Source organism: Manis pentadactyla, chromosome 4, assembly GCF_030020395.1.
Source record: "Manis pentadactyla isolate mManPen7 chromosome 4, mManPen7.hap1, whole genome shotgun sequence".
Classification (NCBI taxonomy): Eukaryota; Metazoa; Chordata; class Mammalia; order Pholidota; family Manidae; genus Manis; species Manis pentadactyla.
In genome coordinates this window covers 173,989,721-174,010,887 of record NC_080022.1, presented here as the reverse complement: position 1 = coordinate 174,010,887, position 21,167 = coordinate 173,989,721, and the positions used below count along the sequence as shown (strand labels likewise).

At 48.6% G+C, this 21,167-nt stretch overlaps 1 protein-coding gene across 1 annotated transcript in view; it reads left to right on the top strand.

The window, feature by feature from the left end:
* The first annotated feature begins 1,133 nt into the window (after nucleotides 1-1,133).
* MAPT (microtubule associated protein tau) overlaps nucleotides 1,134-21,167 on the top strand; it is a 92,479-nt gene continuing 72,445 nt past the window's right edge. Inside the window, exon 1 of the mRNA XM_057501589.1 lies at nucleotides 1,134-1,367. The gene's annotated coding sequence lies outside the window, so the exon portion shown is untranslated. The remainder of the gene's footprint in view (nucleotides 1,368-21,167) is intronic.

Sequence of the window (21,167 nt, the reverse complement as noted above, 5' to 3'; positions counted from 1 at the left end):
CACCCAGTATTCCCAATAATAATATGTTAACTAAACCATGTAAATAAAGCATCTTAATAACCTGTTTTTTGTATTAATCCACAACATACAATGTTGGTTATAGGTGTGTGTGTGTGTGTTATGTAAATTAAATCTTTAAGACAAGTTCCCATCCCCCCACGACAAAATAGCTGTCCCCAAATCCCCTGAGGTGGGGGATGGGTGGAGTGGGTGTGCATGGGTGACTAGGAGAATGGAAGCCTCCGGTCAGTTTCAGTCTGAGGTGTGCAATTCAGATCTCAAGCTCTACTTACAGTATAACGGTGTTTTTTCAACAAAAAAGATAAAAATAATTGAGAAAATGCTCTGCAATGCGATAAGCACTATTTGAACCCTCATCCAATTTAAATTTAATTCTAAGGTCAAGGTTTAACAGATTCGAATGCTCCTTGTTTAAAAACAAAAAACTGTACTACTGTATTACAACCGAGCCTGTTTAAGTGGATTGGCTAAGGAAAGAATTCACCTTGGTCAGTAACGGAAAAAAAAAAATGGAAAGAAAACAAATTGAAAGGAAGACCCAGGGAAACTGATCTCCGACAAGGGGGACCATTTCAGGAGACTCAAGGGAGGGTCTGGGTGCTTGCCCAGCGGCAGCAGCACGAGCCTGGACGAGGCCTGCATGTGGAAACCCGTCCAGGACTTTTCCGAGAAGGACATCCCCCCTGGACCACTGGAAGGAAAGAGACAGCAGAGTTGTGGGCGGAGCCTCTTCCCGACCCCAGGAAGCAGCCGAGCCTCCCTCCCGAGGGAGGAGAACCCTCAAAGAAGACAAAAGGCTCCAGCGGTGAGAGGAGACCCAGAGTGCGCGTGCGCCAATGCGCGCGCGTGCGCGTGGAGGTCAGAGCCGCGGCCCGAGGCCTCCAGGGACTGAAGACCGGGAAAGAGAAACGCCGAGAGGAGCAAGCCAGGAGGCGGGGGACGGCCGAGCGGCGGGGCGCTCGCGCGCGCCCGCTGGTGGCCGGAGGAGAAGACGCCCGCGGAGGTCTAGCAGCCCTCCCGGCCCCGGGGGAGATTCGCGCTCCCGCTGCTCGCGCGTGCGCCGCCCGCCGGCTCGGGAGCGCGCTCTCTCCCCGGTGCGCGCGCTCGCAGTCTCCGCCACCCACCAGCTCCCGCACCAGCAGAAGCGCCGCCGCCGCCGCCACCGCCGCCGCCCACCTTCTGCCGCCACCATCACAGCCACTTTCTCCTCTGCTTTCCTCTCCTGTCCTCGCCCTCTGTCGACTATCAGGTAAGCGCGAGGCTCCGAAATCTGCCTCCTGGTCCGCGCCCCCTGTTACTCCATGCCACCGCCCCTCGTCCCCCGCCACAGAGATGGGTTTCATGAGGTGAACATTGGTCGGGGGCGAGGCGGGGAACCCTTCTCTGTGCCCTGGGAACTCAGGGACTGGGATAGGGCGGCTTGTAAAGGGATCCATGCAAGGGATGCACGCACGCGTGTGAGAATGTGTGTGTGTGTGTGTGTGTGTATGTGCGCGCGCGCGCGCCGACGAGGGTACACTCGACCCTCTTCGCGCGGACCCGGGTAGAGGTTGTGCCCGGAGGGTGGGGCACGGATGGCGGTGACCTGGGGGAGAGGGCTGCTATGCACTCCCGATCGCCGCCTTTTGCCGCAATGGGCGTGTGTCTTATGTGTGTGTGTGAGGGGCGGGGGGTGTCCAATGACGACCCCCAAAATCGGACCTGTAATTCGATTTCTCTGCCCGTTTTGCCATCTAGCTAAAGGATTGGGTTCTAGAAAAGATGATTCCCTACCTGCCCCTCCCAAATCTCCGACAGCGATTCCGTGGGGCTTTCCCTGCCCCTGATTTCAAGCGGTGGCCCAGCCTCTTACCGTTTTCCTCCTTCAGAAACCCACAGGGGACATTTGGGGGCTGGGAGTGGAATCGGGGAGATGGGGAGGGGTCCAGGCGCTGTCACTTTGGTTGCCCTTCCCCCTGCGCGCGCCGGGCACCGAGACGCAAGGAGCGCCGTGCCCGAGAGAAGGTAGTACGCGGATCCCAACGTAGAGGCTGGGAAAGGCTGGGGTCACCTGGCCTTGCAAGGTGGAAGGGCTCAGCAGCTGCAGACCACTGCTCGTTGGTGCTCACAGCCGCAGCCCGGCACAGACGCGCGCGGGGGTTGCAGGTGCATTTCGGGGCGGGCCCCTTTCTCTGCGCCCTACGCTGGGCGTCCGGCATGTGCGCTCCCTGCCGGAGGCTTGGGGCTGGCGCGTAGGGCTCGCCCCTCACTGCGGCAGTGGGTGTGGATCTGGGTGGGCGAGGAGGGGGAGGGTAAGCTGTGCCTCCTCCCACTGCCACCCCTGGTTTTTTTTCCCCTCCGAACGCGAGGTGCCATCTTTTTGCGGTGTGTCCTATCTTTACTGTACCACGCCAAGCCGGGTGGCTGGGCTTCAGCGGACAGGGCGGGGACTGTCATTAAAGTGTGGGAGGTGGGGAGAGGGTGGCAATCAGCGCAGAAATCTTGGCGTTTTGCTGCTGCGGGCTTGCTGGGGCGTTCATCCAGGATCTTCCTCGGGGGCTCGCCGCTTTGTTTGTAGGATTACGTGGTCTGCGTTGCCAGCCGTGGTTTTTTGGCTTTTATTCTATAAGGGAGGTCCCCCCACCCCATTTTTCGCCCTCATTTCCGAGCCCTTTGTTAGATCTTGGGGCTTGCTAGGGTCGGTGAACTCGAGTCACAGTCCCGAGGGCACCCATGAAACTGGCGTGACCCTTCGCGGCTGCCTCCCGGAGCCCGGCCGCGCGCCAGGAAGGTCCGCCGGGCCTAAGGTGCGCTCTGTGCACCTGGCAGCGGAGGGACTACACCTCTCCCTACACCCGGCGCGTTCTGGGGGGACCACACCCCACTGGGCTGCGTACCTAGAGGCATCGGCTACACCCGGGAGGTTGAGGGGACCTCGCAGGCAGGGTCCCTCCCGCTTCACGCCGTGTTGCTTCGCCAAGAGGGAGAATGTGAGGAGAGGGCAAGAGGCTTCCTCTGGTGCCTCGGACCACACCCATTTTTCCGAGCTGACTTGGGGGGCCGGGGCTTGGAAGGGACGTTACCATGGAAACCACACGCGTTCACAGAACCGACTAGCGGCTTTGCCCCTCCCTTTCCCAGTAGAAATTTAAAACCCGGGTTAGGGCCGGCCGCGTCCCCTCTTGTCAGGGGCGCTGAAGGGAGCCCCCCCAACCCTGAGCCCTTGGCTCCTCCTAATTGGCTTCCGGCAGCCACACAGATAGGCATCCGTCTTGTATTTTTAACATTGCAGCTGAATATTATTTTAGCAACGTGTGAGATTTTCACTTAAGAGCCCAAGTTCACTGCTGCGCCTGAAACGCTGGGCGGGTACGGATCCCTGGCGAGCAAGTCCCAACCTCGTCTTCCAGCGGTGAGCCGGGTCTGCGCGGGTCTCTGATTAATGCGATCAGTGAATGCTGGAGTGAGGGCGCAGTTCTGAAAGGATGAGCGTCTTGGGGGCCGAAGCATCCACGCAAGCCTCGCAGGTTGATCTGCATATCCGGAGGTTGACTCGGCTCAGGGTAGAGAGCCCGCCGGCGGCCAGGCCGAACCTTCCCGGTTGGGGCGTCGAGGTTGGCACCGGGAGGCCTCCTTGCAAAGCAGGCGGGTTTCTGGAGAGCCTGATCCTTAGATCATTCCAGCATCTTCCGCTCCCGCCTCCCACCACCCACAGAGCTTGGCTCGGCATGCTGGTTCTAGACAGAGCGAGCATCTCTGAGCGGCCCTAGGAAGGGGGGCGGACCGCTGGCAGAGAGCTCACCTCCTGTCGGTTGGGGCAAAGGGAATGAGGAGGCCAGGAGCGAGCGCACTTAGCCCAATGCCGCGAACAAAGCCCAGGCCAGGCGTCCGCGATTTCGCTCCATTTTGCATAGTGTTTGGCGGTTCGCTGGGGCTCTCGGGTGGTCAAGGCCTGGGGGCTATTAACAGAATACCCAAGGCCAGATCATATGCCGATCCTGAAACTCCATCCCTGGCTCTGCGCGCTCTTTAACTAAACGGCCTCCTCTTAGGATCTTGAGGGGTGAAATGTTTGCTCCCGTGCTCTCATGGTGGAGCGCTGAGCCAGCCCGGCACCGATCCAAGGGCTATCGACTACTGTCCCTGAATCCTCATCAGGCCTGGACTTTTTGCGTTCCGGGAGACCCCAGTTGGCCTCTAACGCTCAGAAACCTGTAACTCCATGCCCGGCTTGGGATGGATGGTGGAACGTATGACCTCTGCCTACCCGGCCTGCCCCTCCAAGGCCACTGGCTCAGCAGGACGGCTTTGATTTTATCTGATCACTGTCCCTCCAATTGACCCATCCAGCAACAGAAAGAGAAACGCCTGTTTTTATTTTTATTTTTTATTTTTTTGCTGTGCATATTGCTTTTATTTTTTATTTTTTCCTTCTCTTTTTAAATTAAGGTATTATTGATATACACTCTTATGAAGGTTTCACAAGAAAAACAATGTGGTCATTACATTCACCCTTATTATTATTATTTTTTCTTTTGGTATCATTAATACACAATTACATGAACAACATTGTGGTTACTAGATTCCTCCCATTATCAAGTCCCCACCACATACTCCATTACAGTCACTGTCCATCAGTGTAGTAAGATGCTATAGAGTCACTATTTGTCTTCTCTGTGCTATACTGCCTTCCCCGTGGCCCCCCACTACATTATGTGTGCTAATTGTAATGCCCCTTTTCCCCCTTATCCCTCCCTTCCCACTCATCATCCCCAGTCACTTTCCCTTTGGTAACTGTTAGTCCATTCTTGGGTTCTGTGATTCTGCTGCTGTTTTGTTCCTTCAGTTTTTTCTTTGTTCTTATACTCCACAGATGAGTGAAATCATTTGGTACTTGTCTTTCTCCACCTGGCTTATTTCACTGAGCATAATACCCTCTAACTCCATCCATGTTGTTGCAAATGGTAGGATTTGTTTCTTATGGCTGAATAATATTCCATTGTGTATATGTACCACATCTTCTTTATCCATTCATCTACTGATGGACACTTAGGTTGCTTCCATTTCTTAGCTATTGTAAATAGTGCTGCGATAAACATAGGGGTGCATCTGTCTTTTTCAAACTGGGCTGCTGCGAGAAACACCTGTTTTTAGCATCATGAATTACGGCATTACCTTGTGTTTTATGATGCTGCTTATGTTTACCTTATAAGACTTGCTCCTCCATTTCCCCATCTCCAAACCCTTCTTTTAAACAAATAAGTAAATTACTCCCCTCCCTGGTGCCCAATCCAGAATGACTCTTGAAGCTGATCAATTCCTTAACCAACATTTGCTTATGTTTACTACAATAACCTGGCTTGACTCTTGTGGTTGTCTTTGGACAATCTGGGGGAGGGGCTTATTGGCTTTGCTGGTTTTTGGATGAGTGGCCCAGCACTGTGTGGCCCAGCCCTGGCACAGGGCTCCTCTGCACATGCCCATTGGAGAAGGGCGTGGCTTTTAAGTGGTTTCTAGTATCAGGAACAGCTCTCCTGACAAGAACAAAAGAAATGGATTATTCCCACAAATCCCAAGAAAAAAATGTAGAATTGGTTTGGTTGAGGAAGGATCAGATTAATTCCAATTGGAAAAAGAGCCCCTCCTGTTGAACATATTCTTTGACCCACATGCCCTTTGATGGCAGTGCCAGCCTGGGGATGTAACAGGATTTTGGTGCTCTTTGTTTAGGCTGAATTTTCCTTCGCCCTTTATCAGCTTGTGAAGCACATTTGTTGAAAATTTTAAGAAACTGTGTTTTTCCCACCTTCCCTCAGCATTTATATGTATGGTTTGAGTGGCTCCACAGCTGTGTGTACCAACATGTGTTAGTTTTCTAATTAAACACATGATAGTTTTACAACTGGACTGTGCCACCTTATTTAGTTAGGTAGTATCTTCCTCACTCCCACCTTGAAAAGGAATCACTCAAAAACAAAAACATCCTTAGGAACTTTATTATGGAGTGCTGGACATACAACAGGTATTAGGCCCTTATTCATTTAACAAATAGATGGATAAAGTGGGGAAATGTAGGTCCAAAAGTTGGTGAAAAGTAAGCAGAATGAGAGGGGGACTTTATTCAAGGTCATGGCATCAGGAAGGCTTGGGGACAGTCCAATCCAGTTTGTCCTCTGCTGTGTCCAAGGGACACCCAGAAAGATGCCCGCACCCCTTGGTTACCTCCATGCCCTCCCCTGCTTTCACGCCTTATGCCCTCCCACTGCAGCACCCCCTGCTTATGGCCCCAGAGCCTGGTTCCCACTGCTCACCTCACCCTTGTTTGCCCAAAGGGTGCAGAAAAAAGGGAAGAGGAGAGACCGTACTCCACCCCAGGGGAAGGAAGACCCTACCCTGCCACCTAAGGGGCTGCAGATGCTCCTCGTGAGGGGAGACCAGAGGGATGGAGGTGGGAAACCCCATTTGCTTCTGCTCCTCCCTCTCCTTCTTACCCTGCTTTCTTAATCATCAGAGAAAAAAATGATGAACCCCCCCAACCCCTCCACATCCGCAGAAATGCCCACCTGACCGACCGCTCCTAACCTGCCTCTCTGGGTGCTCCCAGTAGTGACTTGGAGCTGGCATGGGGGGCACCTCAGTAGGTGAGGGGAAAAGAAGACCCCAGCCTCACCCACTGGGCCACAGCCAGGAGAGGAGCCCAGTATTCCAGCTGGGACTCTCCACATTTTTCCTGTAAAATAGTGGTTCTCAACCCCTGGAGCCAATTAAATATTTAGACAGTTTTTTTTTTCACAATAAAATTTAAAATTTTATCTGTTTTTTAAAAAAATGTTTATCTTGGTGTGAGGTGGCCTCTAGTGAGTAGAGGCCAGGGATGCTACTAAACATGCTACAAAGCACGGGACAGATGCCCACGCCACAGAATGTTCCAGCCACAAATGTCACTAGTGCCATATAAACATTGTCACCCTGGCACTGTTCTCTTAATGGAGGCTTATATTCACTGTCATCTAGGAGTCACTGTTCTAAGAGCTCCCCAGAGATCATCTCGTCTGATCCTCACAACCCCCTTGCGTAACAAGTGCTGTTACGATCTCTGTGTTTCGGATGGGGAAATTGAAGTACAAAAAGGTTAGTAACTTACTAAAGGTCACTCAGCCAGTGAATAGTGGAGCTGGGTGTCTGACATTAGCCACATCCCTCTCTTAGCTACCTGTGGGCTTTATAGGTTTTATGGACTAACCTGGGAACCCAAGCATGACCTGAAACACTGACCTAGTGGAATATTCTAATTCCACAACCACTGGCTCACAAACGAACTTTTGCAAGAGTCTGAAATTGGAACCTAAAGCTCACGGTTTCTGATGTGGCTTTGACACATGGAGTGAGGGATTTCACTCAACTTCTGGGCCTCTATTTATAGAGCAAAGAGAAAAATATTCTGGGGACTTTAAACCTTCTCCCCAGATCCAGGATTTCAGGACTGCTCTGTCATACAAAGGAGAAGCCAGGTCTAATTGGCTCAGAGAAGGCTGGAAATGAAGATTGGGGATCATGACCGACTCAGTTACAGTAAGGGTCAAAGCACTCAAGTTTTAGGGACTTCAGATCCTCATCTTAGGTTCTGCCCTTCCAAGAGGTTGAAGCTTTGATACCTGCTGATCAGACCAGCCCTGAGCCTGTGGGTGCAAGATGCATCAGGAGGGCATAGAAGGTCCTCACGTAAAAATCTCAGGTCTCCCTTGGCAGAGGTGGACCTGGAGGCTTTTCTCACTTCTTGGGGCCCCGGCTCTGCAATAACTGTTCCGTTATACTGTGGTGAAGACGGACTGCCTGGAATTCTCCATCCACAGGACTTGCTGCCACCCCACCCAAGCAAACGTGCGAGGTAGGGGCAGTTCTGGGGCCTGCTGTGTGAGCAGTCAGACGTGTACCATGCATGCCGGTCTCACCCTATTATCTTGCTAAAGGGGTTGCTGTCCAAGAATTCTTTTCCTGTCGCCAGGCACCATGCTCCTTCCACCTCTGCCAGGTTCCTTTCCTGCACAGATGGCCCTCGCCTGAGTGTGGGGAGACAATGTGAGGCTGGTTCGTGATGGTTTTGAGCTTTTTGTGTTCTTGATTAGGAAACTCTACAGATGTGCAGTTAGAATCTGCTTCCACAAAATGCAAACCTGAATGACTTCCAGGCAGATTATCTGAATTTGGTTTTGCTTTGTTAATATTCCAGCAGGCTCTGTGCTTGCCCCAAACAGGGACTCTATAGATTAATCCCCAGAAATGTATTTTGTGCCTCAGTTATTCAAAGGTTTGTTAGCACCTTGAGGGCAGACGCTGTTTTCACTGTGACAGGCTCCCCGTGCAGGGCAGCGTCCTGCAGGTAGAGACATGAGGTCTGGCCTAATGGTTAAGGGTGTGGGCTCTGATCAGACCTCCTGGGTGTATATCTTGGCTCCCTCAGTATGGGACCTAAGCCTTGTTGTTTAGCCTTTTGGAGAGTTTTTTGTTGTCTGTAACTGGGGGTATGATAGTACCTATCTCGTGGGTTGTTGTGGGGTTTAAACGGGGTGATGCAGTGCTTAGCCCAGGCCTGAAACACAGTAATTTCTCAGTAAATGGCCTCATGGGCAGCAGCCTCTGGAAGGACACTTGTGACTGAATGAATGTGTAAAGGTGTCTATTGACCCTGGGGACAGAATCAGTTGTAACAAATAAAATGTCACACTGACTAGGGATCAAGATGCAAGTGGGCAGCTGCCAGGCTCCCCTGGAACCAGGCATTGTTGTTTAGGTGGAAGTGGACCCCCTAAAAATCACACATACCCATGTATAAATGTACACACAGGACTCTTGCCAAAGGCAAGCAGAGTAACTTATCATCTGTTGTCCCTGCTCTGTCCCCTTCCTTCCTGAAATCTGCTCCGTGCCCAGAATAGACTGTGTACTCTCCACACCAGCCTGAGCTGAACTGCCCTCCCTCCCACCATCCCTCCCACCTGGCTTAGTATGTTGGGTTCAGAGATCTTACTAGTTTTACTCATTGGATAAAGAGAGTGCTGATAGGATTAAAAAAGTAATGGAAGGCAGTGGAGGAGAGATTTTACAAATGAAATCATTAAACAGAGTGTTGAAGTTGGTAAACTGACAAGCAGGCTTTATAGAAAAATGTTAAATAAAGCAAACTTGTTGTATTCTGAATCCAGGGAATTTCAAGTATCCAATAAGCATGTCATATCTGCATTAATAAATGTGGTTTAAGAGACCTTAACAATGAAATGAAGACTGAGAGTCATAATACATCATTTTTTTTTAAGTCCTTAAACCAGAAAATCGTTAAAAAATGATCCATATATAGTTCAAACATCTGACTGACTTAAACCAGATAGATGCACAGGTATTACCCCATCTTTGGGGCAGGGCCCTGGCCTTCTCTCGGTGTTTGGGTCAGCTGGTTGGAATTCCTTGCCTTGTTTGCCTAAGCCACGCCCATAAAGCATAGTCCAGGTCTTCTGATTTCAGTGCCTTGCAACAAGGGCTTACACTGTGGAGTAATCTGAATGCAGAATCCCTGCAATTTTACTGTCCTTTTCAACCTTTGATATCTCACTTGACAGTTAAAAAATTGCCTTTATGAAGTCTTTCCAAAGCATTCAACTTGATTCTCTTATAATCAACTAATGATTTTAAGAGTTCATCTTTGATTTTACACTTGTATTTTACTAGCTTGCACCTTATTTAAGTTATATGATTACTATAACAAGTATGATGGACCTAGAAGTTTGGCTACGGTGGAAGGAGGCCTTGGCTGTGGACATCAGACCCTGAAGACCCAGCCTTGAATATTTACAGTGCTTCATTTCTGCTTCTTACACAGTGTCAGTGAGGAGAGGGCCTCCTGTGGGGACTTTTGTATTAAGGAAATAGTGGGCATATTCTCCCCTGACGTTTTGCCTGTCTCTAGCACAGCACTTGGAATCCATTCACATAGGATCCCAGTTTAAGGGAGCATTGCACAATTCTCCCCATAAGACTCAAAATTATTAAGTTCTCTTTATTCTATTAACTCCCCTTAGTGAAGGAGTTTTAGATCAAGATCCAAGAATTAAAAAACATTTAAATCAGCAAATTAGAATAAAATCTGGAGCCATTGATAATGATGTTTCATTCATAGCCCTTCGGCTGGACTTGTCCACTCCACTGCTAAATGAGGTATCAAAGAAAAAGATACATAATTATCTCTGGTCCCAGATACTGGTTTTCCTACCAGCGTATGGCCCAGTTTTCCATTTTCCCAGAAGGCTGGATGATGTCATCTGGGGACCAAGTCTGCAGTTGTACAGCAGAGTCCAAGGATGCCCTTTGATCTTCATGTCCTCCTCCCCAAGGCACCAAAGATACAAGAAGACCCCTGGGTCCATAATTGCCTGGCATGTGATCTGCAGCTAACATATAATGCCAAGCAGGAGAAGTGCAGGGAACAACCAGTTCATGGAGGAACTGTGGACCTGTGCCCCTTCCCCCAGCGTAAAGGACGGCTCTGCCTTCCAAATTCCCTGTCAGCAGAATTGTCCTAGATCAAATCCAGTTCTGCCATTAACTTACAGGCCATCTCAGAGCTGCTTCTTTTCAGTTGTTCTTAATTGGACAGTGGCATGAAACCATTCTTACCTCACTCCCCACCATGCCTTACCCCTCAAAAGGAGGCTGACTGGATAATTAATAATCAGAAGCCAAATGCTTAAATGTCCAAGGGAAGGTTACAAATTAAAGAATCTCTTTGGTTGAAAATATATATACGTATAAATGTATTTATGTTATATATATATATACACACACACACACACACACACTCTATAATAAATCATATTTATTTAAATGTGAATATTCATTACCTTCTTTGGATTTTCTATATTGGGTTTGCTGAAAACCTGAACAGCTTTCAACTTTGGTATTGATAATGCATTAGAATTTAAATCAACATATGTTAATCAGCCAAATTAAGGTTGTATATACAAATAAAATAGTTGTACATAACCTGATACGTTGGAGTACCATAGTAATCATGGTGTAGATTTGCACGAACCTGTCCCTTTCAAACTGCCTGCCCATTGCCAGAATCACCAGGAATAGCTCCCCAGAAGAGTCACTAGCCCTCTGCCATCCACTTTCTGTCTTGTCGTTTTCCTAAGAACAGGAAAATTCTGTGCTGGCCTCAACCACAGTGCAGCAGTTCAGCTTCTGCGTCTGCTGTCTGTCTTCTCCCTGTCTGTCCATCGTAACTATTTTCTGCCTTTACCAGTTTAGAAAAGAAGGACTTTGCAGAAGAATCCCTAAATCCGCTTGACTAATGGAGTGATCATTCACAAACTCACCCGAACCTTCTATAAACCTATGTAATCTTTTCCCCAGAGTTAATCTTGTGAAGATAACATGGCTCTTAGGCATCTCTCACTGGGTTCAATTCTTCCTCCTCTAGTTCTGAATTCCTCCTTCTTAGCACCACAGCGAGTGATGACTGCTTGCGTTCCCTGCAGAGTGTTAATAAAGATGGAATAAATTGACATAAATCCTTTTACTGTCACTAAGGTGCTATAAATAATTATGAACCAATGTTTGATGTCTGATGGGAAATGCAAGGGGAGAAATGTTTAACTGGCAGGATTCCTGTTATAAGTTGATGATCTGGGCCAAATTAGAAAAAAAAAACTTTTAAAAAGATCTCCCTATTGTTTGTTGCTGGCAAGACTGAATTCCGGAAGTTAGCCATACCCTCATTTGTGGACCTCTGTTATCAGTTGCTGCTTGGGCCTACCAAGCCCTGAATCTAATCGCAGCCTTGCTGTTTACCAACTGAGAGACTTATGGCAAAGATGAAGATTTCTTGAGCCTCCATTTTTCCATCTGTAGAATGGGAATTATGCAGTCTGTCCCCTTGTAATGGATAATGATGTGGTCTCCCTTCTCACTGAGTAGTCACAGGTTGGAGAAAGAAAATCTACGGGGCTTCCTTTGAGCTGCTCAGAAGACAGGTGCCTCAGGGAGGCTGTTTGCCTCCAGGGAGCCACAGTCTGATCTAAAGTCTCAAGGGCTGAGTGGAGCCTGACTCCAGAAATAGTAAAGGTGCCGCCTCCTCACTCACAGAAGGTACAGGCTGGTTCCCAGGGGTGAGCGCCCATCAGCAGGTACCTTTACTGTAACTTCCTATGATATCCTGCCCCTGCCAGTACCCACCTCTCCAGAGAGGGGCTGGGACTTCTTGGCTTGTGTTGTGACCCTCAGATAGAATGTCTGGGAGTCTTTCCATTTTCTCCTAATCAGACAGGGTCTGGTACAGAATCACATATTCTAATTATGCCCAAGGGCAGCCTTTTCCTGCCACTCTGGGTTTAGCATGTGATGGGAGTCGATTAAGGCAAGAGTGATTAAATTAAAGGCTAGCGTTTACTTTGATGGTAACAATTCTGATGGCTATTTGGTGACAGGAGCCCAGTAAAGATTCATTCATTGAACTGCTTTTGCTCTTGGAATGTGAACTGAGCTGGAGCCGGGCCCCAACCTATTTGCCTTCGCCCTGTCAGTGGAGGGTTCCTCATGCAGGCAGACGGTGGGTAGTGTTTCAGGGTACAAAACCCTGACAAACATCCTGACTGCTCTAGTGTGGCTGGCCTTGAGCACCAGTCTGGGTGTCTGGTGGCCCCATATCATCGACTTCTGGTTACCCCACTCTTCCCAAAGCTGCCCTGGTCTCCTCCACGTTAGTCACTGGAACCTGCCATCTTCCAGTCCTGATGTGGCAGACCTTGGATGTTCTAAACTCTTCTCCTCCCTCCACATCCTGGAACATATGTAACCAGCAGTTTCTTCCTCCCAGACATTGCCTGGGTTTGCCCCTCCCTCTCCAGTCCCGTGCTCACCAGTGCTTAAATGAGTTTAGACCTTAGCACTTCCCCTCAGGTCATTATGGAAACAATAATGAATTGTTCCCAATTTCAGTTTCCAAATTCCTACCCAATCTGTTTGGCAGATCATTGCCGAATCCTTCTTCCCCATGCAGCCCTGTCATCTGCCCTGCCCTACGTGAGTCCACTCAGGGGTCTTCTGTTCCTTGCTGAGCTAAACCCCACCTCGTGCTGCCTGCCCAGGTCACCGTGCCTGGGCTCAGCCTCCCTGACCAGTCCTACTGGTCCAGTCCCGCTGCTGACCTTCCCTGGTCTCTGTCCCGCCTGAAGCCTCCTCCAGCTGCTGCGCTCAGCAAGACCAGGTCTGTACACACTGCAGTTCTCACCAGTCGTCAGCACTGCGGAGGCTGATGCGTCGTTGTTTCCCTCTTACCTTGCTTTGTGTGCAGGTCTCAACATCCCTCTGGTTGTACGGCCTTTGGGGGCAAGGCTTGTCTTAAGCAGCTTTCCTGCTCCCCTGGGTGCCTTGCCCAGCCACGTATGGAGCTCAAAATAATTAGTCTTGATTCATGCAATTGGATGCTTATAAATCAAACAGGCTGATGTCAGATGAGTTTTACCAGTTTAAACAAAGTAAGTTCTCCACCTACTAGTACATGGTTCTATTGTACTATATACTTGAAAATAATAAAAACACATTCCTTTACTATAATTGCTGCTTTGCCATACTTCAGAGCAACTTAACACACTCCCTATTAGTCCAAATTAGGTTCCCTGTGTAAATGTTGCTAATACTGGTAGTAGTGGATTGCATTGATTTTACTGAAAATACTGCCACGTTTAACCCTCACTCCCCCATGAGGCAGGGATTATTATCCTCATTTGGCAGAGGAGCAAACTGAGGCCCAGCGACCTCACAGCTAGGGAGGGAAGCAGATCATGTTCTCTATCCACCCCCCTCACTCCTGAGCCTCTCCTCTGGCCAAGGACATGTGTTTAGCGCTGTGCCCTCCAGCCTCTGTGAATGGGTCATATGTAACATGAGCCTGAAGAAAATATTTTAAATGGAAAGCTAGCCTCTAAACTGGGCTGCCGCTTCATGTCGTCAGTGACGGCAGAACCGAATTTAGTGTTGTGGGCTTGTCCATACTTATAATAGAGAAGTTCGTTTTGCTTCCAGCTCACAGAAAGTATGAAAACTGCACAGTTTCCTTGGTCAAGGCAGAGAAAGCAAGCCCTCTGCTGTCAGGAAAAAGTGGAAGGGGAGGGAGAGAAGGAGACAAGCCTCCATCATCTAGCCTCCTGGGGTACTGCCCGATCCCTCTTTCTCAACAATCCACTTTATTTCCCCCTTGTCTACACCCGTGGTTCATGCTCAAGGGTCAGGAAAAGGGGGATGATAGGGAACAGAGAAGAGAGGGGCTCACACAGATGCAGTTGGGGTCATGCATACTGCATTATTTAGAATTTACAACCTCACTGAGGACTTTTGTGGTATTGAAATACATTTCCTACAGTCACCCTTCCATCTTACTAAAACAAGAGTCATTTCTCAGTTCTGTTCTTGCCTTCCACCTTCTCCCCAACCTTTTTAAAAGTCCACTAGTTATAAAGCCAACATGCCATATGCACCATATGTGAGATCCGACCCTAGTTTCTGTTCTGTTGGGTTTTTCTGGGGAGAAGGAAGAACAGGGATCATTTCAGTCTATAAATTGTATTCAGGGTGGGTAGCGAGTAGTTCTTCAAGAAAAGTCTTAGAGGCACCCCAAACTGAAAGACGGGGCCACGTGGAGGAACGTTGTCCATCTCAACACTAAGCACAGCCTGCTTAGCTCCCGTGGATCCAGGTGGAAGCTACAGGCTGTGGGCCCCTTTGCACACAGCCCTGGATGCAAAGTGAGGAGTATGGGGACACTGGGCAGGGCCAGCTCTCCAATCGCTCATTGGACAGCCCAGGGCATGCAGGCTGCATCTGTGCCCTGGGTGCAGGGACCTCATTGCCAAAGGATATGACCACAAAATAGACAGCAGACCCTATGTCACTCTGACTCCTGGGATTGTCACCTTCTAGTGGAATAAACCCTGTCCCCAATGGGCCCAAAGTCTGCAAAGAACTCTGGCTTTCTGGATACACTAACACTGTTCTAATTTGGACTAACTAGGGAATGGTCACTCATTAAAAAATCCTAGTCATTTTAATACGCTTCTTTGAAAGTCAACCCCTAGGTGGTGATTGGGAGAGGGGAGTAGTTCAGGAGCTCTTTAAATATACATAAGCATGGACGGGCTCACATTTGGGGGGCCTACATGATGTGATTTCAGGGTGCTGGGAGGTCTTCCCATTCCCCAAATGGATAACAAACAGATAGTACTTTACAGTTTATGTTACTTCTTTTAATTCTCAACATGAGCCTGTGAGTTAAGAACTCTTTTCCCTTCTCCAGATTACAAAACTGAGGGTCAGGGAGGTTAAGCGGGACAGGAAAGCTAAATGGCACCTGAAATCAGTTGGCTAGTTTGAGACTGACAGGGAATTTGAACTCAGGACTTGGGCTTTTTAGGCCTGGGCTGTTACACTCCAGAGTTCATTCTGGTCTTTCCATCCTTAGATTTCCATTCATTGCTTTAGCTTAAGGGGTCCTACCACTTATTAAACTGGGGTGAAGGGAACATGGGGGAGGGACCAGAAGAGGAGACCTCAAGCTGTTCCTCCCCCTGACCCAAAGACAAAAACATTTTTTATTTTTATTCTTTTATAGGGCAATAGGGCAGAGACCTGGAATTTTAGCTTAAGGACTTGTACCTTACAATAAATAAGTGGAAAGATTGCTTTTTTTCTCTTAAGAGAAGTCTATTCAGCAGAAGATGTGTTTGGGGTGTGGGCATAATTTGTGTTAAAAAAGGACTCCCTGCGTCCTAGTAATGGGGAGCAGGTGGCAGCCACAGGTGACGGGAGAAATCACCAAGTGAAGCATCCCCACTCTGGGCTGTACCAGTGGGCTGACCTGGCGGTTTGCCGCCCATCACCCACATTTCCAGGCATCCAGAAGACACAGAAAGAGGAAGAGCCTCCATCCCATTATGGCAGACCTGGCTAAGTAACATACTTTGTAATGCAAAGTTGTTTTTTATTTCTCTTACTAAAGGCTGAAAATGGTTGTTAGAATTTAAAGATAATTAATAAGTCACTTGGGTTTCTTTCCACACTACTGGTTTCAAAGAAAATTGATTATAATTTTCTGCTTTCACATTATTAGTGCCCATCATTTTATGTTTAATTTCCACAACTTTGTCCGATTCCACTTTTTGGGGCTTCCCCAAGGAACCAGGCTTGCTCACGCATTCATCTGTCTGTTGGGCAATGTTTGGATCATTTCTGTATGATCAGTGCCTGGAACAGCACACGGCACAGAATAAACGCTCAGCAATTGTTTGGTGAATGAATAAATGGATGAGTGCATGAGCTCAATACTGATTAAAACTTAAGGCCTTTCTTAAAGAGACTCGAGAACAGAAAGGACAAGTGCCTGACTTGTATATTCGTGGGTGATGTGCCATTTTAGGATTTTAAAGTACCGTTTTACATAAAAAACACCTTCAATGCTATTTTTCCTGTTAATACTTTCATACAAATGACCTGGAGGGTGGGGGGATACAGGTCTGCATTTGGAGTTTTAAGTGTTAAAAGTAGAAATACATGTACTATTTGCTGTAATCTTTTTAAAAGCTTTATATTAATCCTTTAAAAAGACTTAATATTAATCTAAGCCTTTAGATTCTCCCAAAAACCAGAATGTCACTGTGAACAGTGAGCCCTACTTCAGAGACAGAAGATCTTGAGGAGCAGGGCTGGGACTATGGCCTAGTCCCTAGGCTCATACCTAGAAAGTTGGTAGCATTTAAAGGCAAACCACTTAAGTCCCTGCCCTCTCATGAGAGTCTCAGGCCCAGTAGGGCTGTCAGAATTAGCAAATTAAAACACAGGATGCCTAGTTAAATCTGGATTTCAAGTAAACAATTTTTTTTTTAGTATAAGTATAGTGGACTACATTACACCCCCCAAAGATATCACATCCTAATCCCTGGAACCTATGAATTCAGTGACCTTATTTGGAAAAAAGATTTTGCAGATGTGATTAAATGAAGGATTTTGGGATGGGATTATCCTATATTATCTGGGCAAGTCCTAAATGCAATCACTTGTCCATATAAAAGGGAGTCAGAGATTAAAAAAAGGGAAGAGGAGAGAATGTGGTGATGGAGGCAGAGACTCGCGGTGAGGTGAGTATCGGTGCCCCCAGAAGCCGGAAGAGGCAAGCAAAGGATTTCCTCCCAGAGTTTCCAGAGGGAGTGTGTCTGTGCCAACACCCTGATTTCGGCCCAGTGATACAGATTTTGGATTTCTGGCTTCCTGAACTGTAGGAGAATAAATATCTGTTGTTTAAAGTCACTCAATTTGTGGTAATTTGTTCCAGCAGCCAAAGAAAACTAATACAATAAGTATGTCCCATGCAATCTTTGGGACATACTTACACTAAAAAAATTATTTGTTGTTTATCTGAAATTCAGATTTAACTGGGCAGTTCCTTACTTTATCTGGCAACCCTAATTCCCAGCCAAAGAAACGGGCTTTTGAAATTTTATGGAAAGCTGGGCTTCCTTATACTAGGAGTCTTTGTAAGCACAGTTGAAATGAACCAATTTGAACTTACTAACTACCCTCTGGGCGAAAGAAGGGGACAGTCACACAGGTGTTAATGATTTATTCTTTCAACAGTTATTTGAGCACTTCCTATAAAACAGAAACTCTGTGTAAGGGTGCATGAGTTAGGCATTAATCCAGGACATTGCAAACCATGCCAGATAAATCACATGAAATATTGCCGATAACTAAGCTCGGGTGATTCTGTGGTGCATTTCTGATACCTGAGCTACTCTTTGGGACTCTTGCATCCCTTCCCTTCAGGATGGTGGGGCCCAGGTGGTATAACCAGGTAGTTCCTGATCCGCTGAAGGGGAGACTCTACAGCTGACCTGAAATGGAGGGAGGGGGCAGATGTTGCAAGAGTGTGCTGGCTCTGGATTCCCGAGAGGAGCTTTCAGTGGATATAGATGCAGAATGCTTCCATCGTTTTCGGTTGAATCATACTCTAAATTGCATGGGACAAGGGGCAAATGTTAAAGACAAGCATGGCCCGTTCTCCCCTGCAAAGAGGGTTGCCCTGACCAGCCAGGACGTCCTTCTCTAGGCCCGAGGCGGGACTCAGCCGCCTCTTTCACTGCCGTCCTGCTCAGGTTTTCTCTTGCTTACCCTTGGGCTTTCTGAAACCAGACAATCCCCGGACTTGCGCTTTTAATGACACTCACAGATTTCACAGTATTAAAGCATGAAAGGGGCTTGAGTCATCCAGAACAGATGGGAGGGGGTCCTAGGACACCCCAGAATTGCTCCAGATGCTTTACCAAAATACCCATGCCTGGGAAAAGAGAAAAACAGGTAGTTTACAGAAAAAGGTGGGGTGGAGACTAAGCACAAAAAGATGCTGGACCTCGCCCATAATAAAAGGACTGCTGATTCAACCACAGTGCGATGCTGCTCCTGCATCAGATGGCAAAGATCTGGAGGGGTGGTAGGCCGAGGGTGTGCCTCCAGTGGGAGTGGCAAGCCATCCCTCTGGGGAGAGCCATGGACATCCACCAGATGCCCTTTGATGGAGCCTTGCGGCTTCTAAGAATTTCCCTTTTCCATATGAGCAAAGCATATGGGGAGTCACTGGGGAATCATCTGTTATGCAAAAGTCTGGAAATAATCCATGTGGGACTGGTTAATTAAAGTGTGACCCCCCAAAAATGCAGGGGTCCATACACATGGCTGTGGACACTCCCTCAGGTGCATTGCTGAGTGAGGAAGAAGGTGGGTATGCAGCGCTACCATTTACACAAAAGCAGGCGGGGTGCATGTGAATGAGGCCCTGTAGGTGGAGCCTGCTGGAAGGAAAGATGAAAATCAGGTTTTGACAGTAGCCTCTGGGAAGAGGAATTGTGGGTGGGGACAAGGAGATGTCGAATTCACTTTATATTCTTTTCTACTGTTAATTTCTTTTTTTTGTCATGTGTACATATTACCTTTTTTTTAAAGATAAATTCATACATATGCTCAGGCCCCAGCTCACTTCTAAGGTATAAAAGTATCTGGAAGAAGAGTTCTTTAAATGGCTCCCCAGGCCATGCTGGCATGCATGGTACCTTCTGGAGCAGACGCTCTGACCTCGCCCTCTAATGTCACGGAGGGGACTGAAGCTCTGGTTCTAGGCCTTTGTGGGCTAGCTTGGGCGAGTCACAACCTCCCAGGGGTGCCATAGGAATCGAACTTGCCAGGAGCACCACAGTGTGTATAGGGTTTAATCAAGCACAGAGGGCACCCTTGAAATGGAAGTAGAGGAAGGAGCAGGGCAAGGGGAGGTGGGCCCCGGTGTCATTTAAGTGTCTAATCCTTGTCTTGGTTTCTGACAACCCAAACTAGACCCATGAGCCATCCTGGTCCCCAGCGGGCCTGGTAACCTGCATTCCAGGGGCAACCCCCTTAGACGAGTTCCATGAGGGGAGGCTGGATGATGTGCCACTTTATGAGTTTAATGCCCAATGCTTTTTTATCAAAACCAACCCTAATGATATTTTTTCTCTTTACTGCTTTCACACACATGACTTCATTTCATCCTCCCAGACACTCTAGACTAAGTGGCACTTCCTGTTTGGAAGGGGAAGAAGCAAAAGCTGCCATTCCGGAGCCTCAGTAGTGGGGACAAGGGTGTGGGGCTTTCTGCTGTCAGTCCTGCCCTGGAGCAGGGGCTTGTCTCCAGCCCGGCACCTCCTGTCTTTTCTGGAGTAACTTCCATGGTGCCAATTCCACACCTGCTCCGCAGGGCTTCCTGGAATTCCTCCAGAATCCCCACATTCCTTGAAGGATGCAGAGTACAGCCCCAAGACCCTGCTCTTTGGGGATGTTTCCCAAACCTGGAAAAGCAAACAAGCACGTCCTGTTTCAGACGCAGAAGAGCTGTCCTCAGAGACGTTCCAGCCAATCCTCCCAGGGCCTCCTTTCAGTTTTAATTATGTTGTCCGCTTAGCTCTCCCCACAGAGGCTGATGGATACAGCCACAGCCGCCCCCAAGGCCTGAGCACCTCCCACTGTTAGTTAGCTAAGGGCCCCTCTGTTCAGCTGCAGAGCCCTGAACTCCCAGCAACGTGGAGGTGAAGAACCCCCGAGGCCACCCAAGTCCTACTGTCCCCCCACACCGAATGTCCCCCGACCGTCCTGATGGGCACCCCAGCTTCCCGGAGGATGGCAGCTCACAGCCTCATCAACCATCTGACAAAGGGACTAGGAGGGAGGAGAGAGACAGGGCCAGGAGAGAAAGGTGGAAGCGCTGGGAGCAGTCCTTCAACATGTGACATCCTTAAAATGAGTCACCACCTTCCCTTCAGCTGCCTTTTCTCCTGCTCACAGGACCTCTTCTCCCCACACCTCCCCTGCTGTCTGAGGTTTTACTGAGAAAAAGCCACCGAGGTGCCCACCCAAGGTGTTAAGGACCACAAGTTTGACGTTCTAACAGGTGCCAGAGCCACTTGAGAAATGAGGTGACATACCAGAGAGGTAAAGTGACCTCCCCAGAGTCACACAGCAAGTTCATGACAAAGCTGGACTATCACAGGTTTCCTTCCTCTCCATGCAGACTCCTCCCGTGTCCCACATTGCCTCCCTCCCACAGCTAGGGCACCCAGAGGGGAACCCTCAGACCTACCTGGCCACCGGGGCCCGCCCATGGTGGAGGCCTGGCCAGGAAGCACCAATATTTGAGATTCCAAGAAATGAAGGTGAAATCTCTTGGATGACAGAGGATGGTCTCTGGGAAACACGATCTGATTTGCAGATGCATCCCTTCAGCAGTACTTTCCAGAACATTCTCACTTTCTTCTATAGCAGGAAGACCTCTTCTGCCATTTCTTGCTGGTCTCCTCCCTGGGAGCCCCTGTTTCACTGATTCTGAGAAATCGCTTCACTTTTCAGAGAGCATGAGCTCTGCCTTGGAGGGATCTCATCAGCTGTGTTGAGTAATCAATACTGAGACCAAGTACTTACCCTTCATAGGACTGGGGGGCAGGAGCTAGACCCGCATTATGCCTGGTGACTGGGACTTACCCTCAAGGAGAAAAATAAAATAAAACAGAGGCAAAAACAGCAAAAAAGACATCTCTCGAAGAATG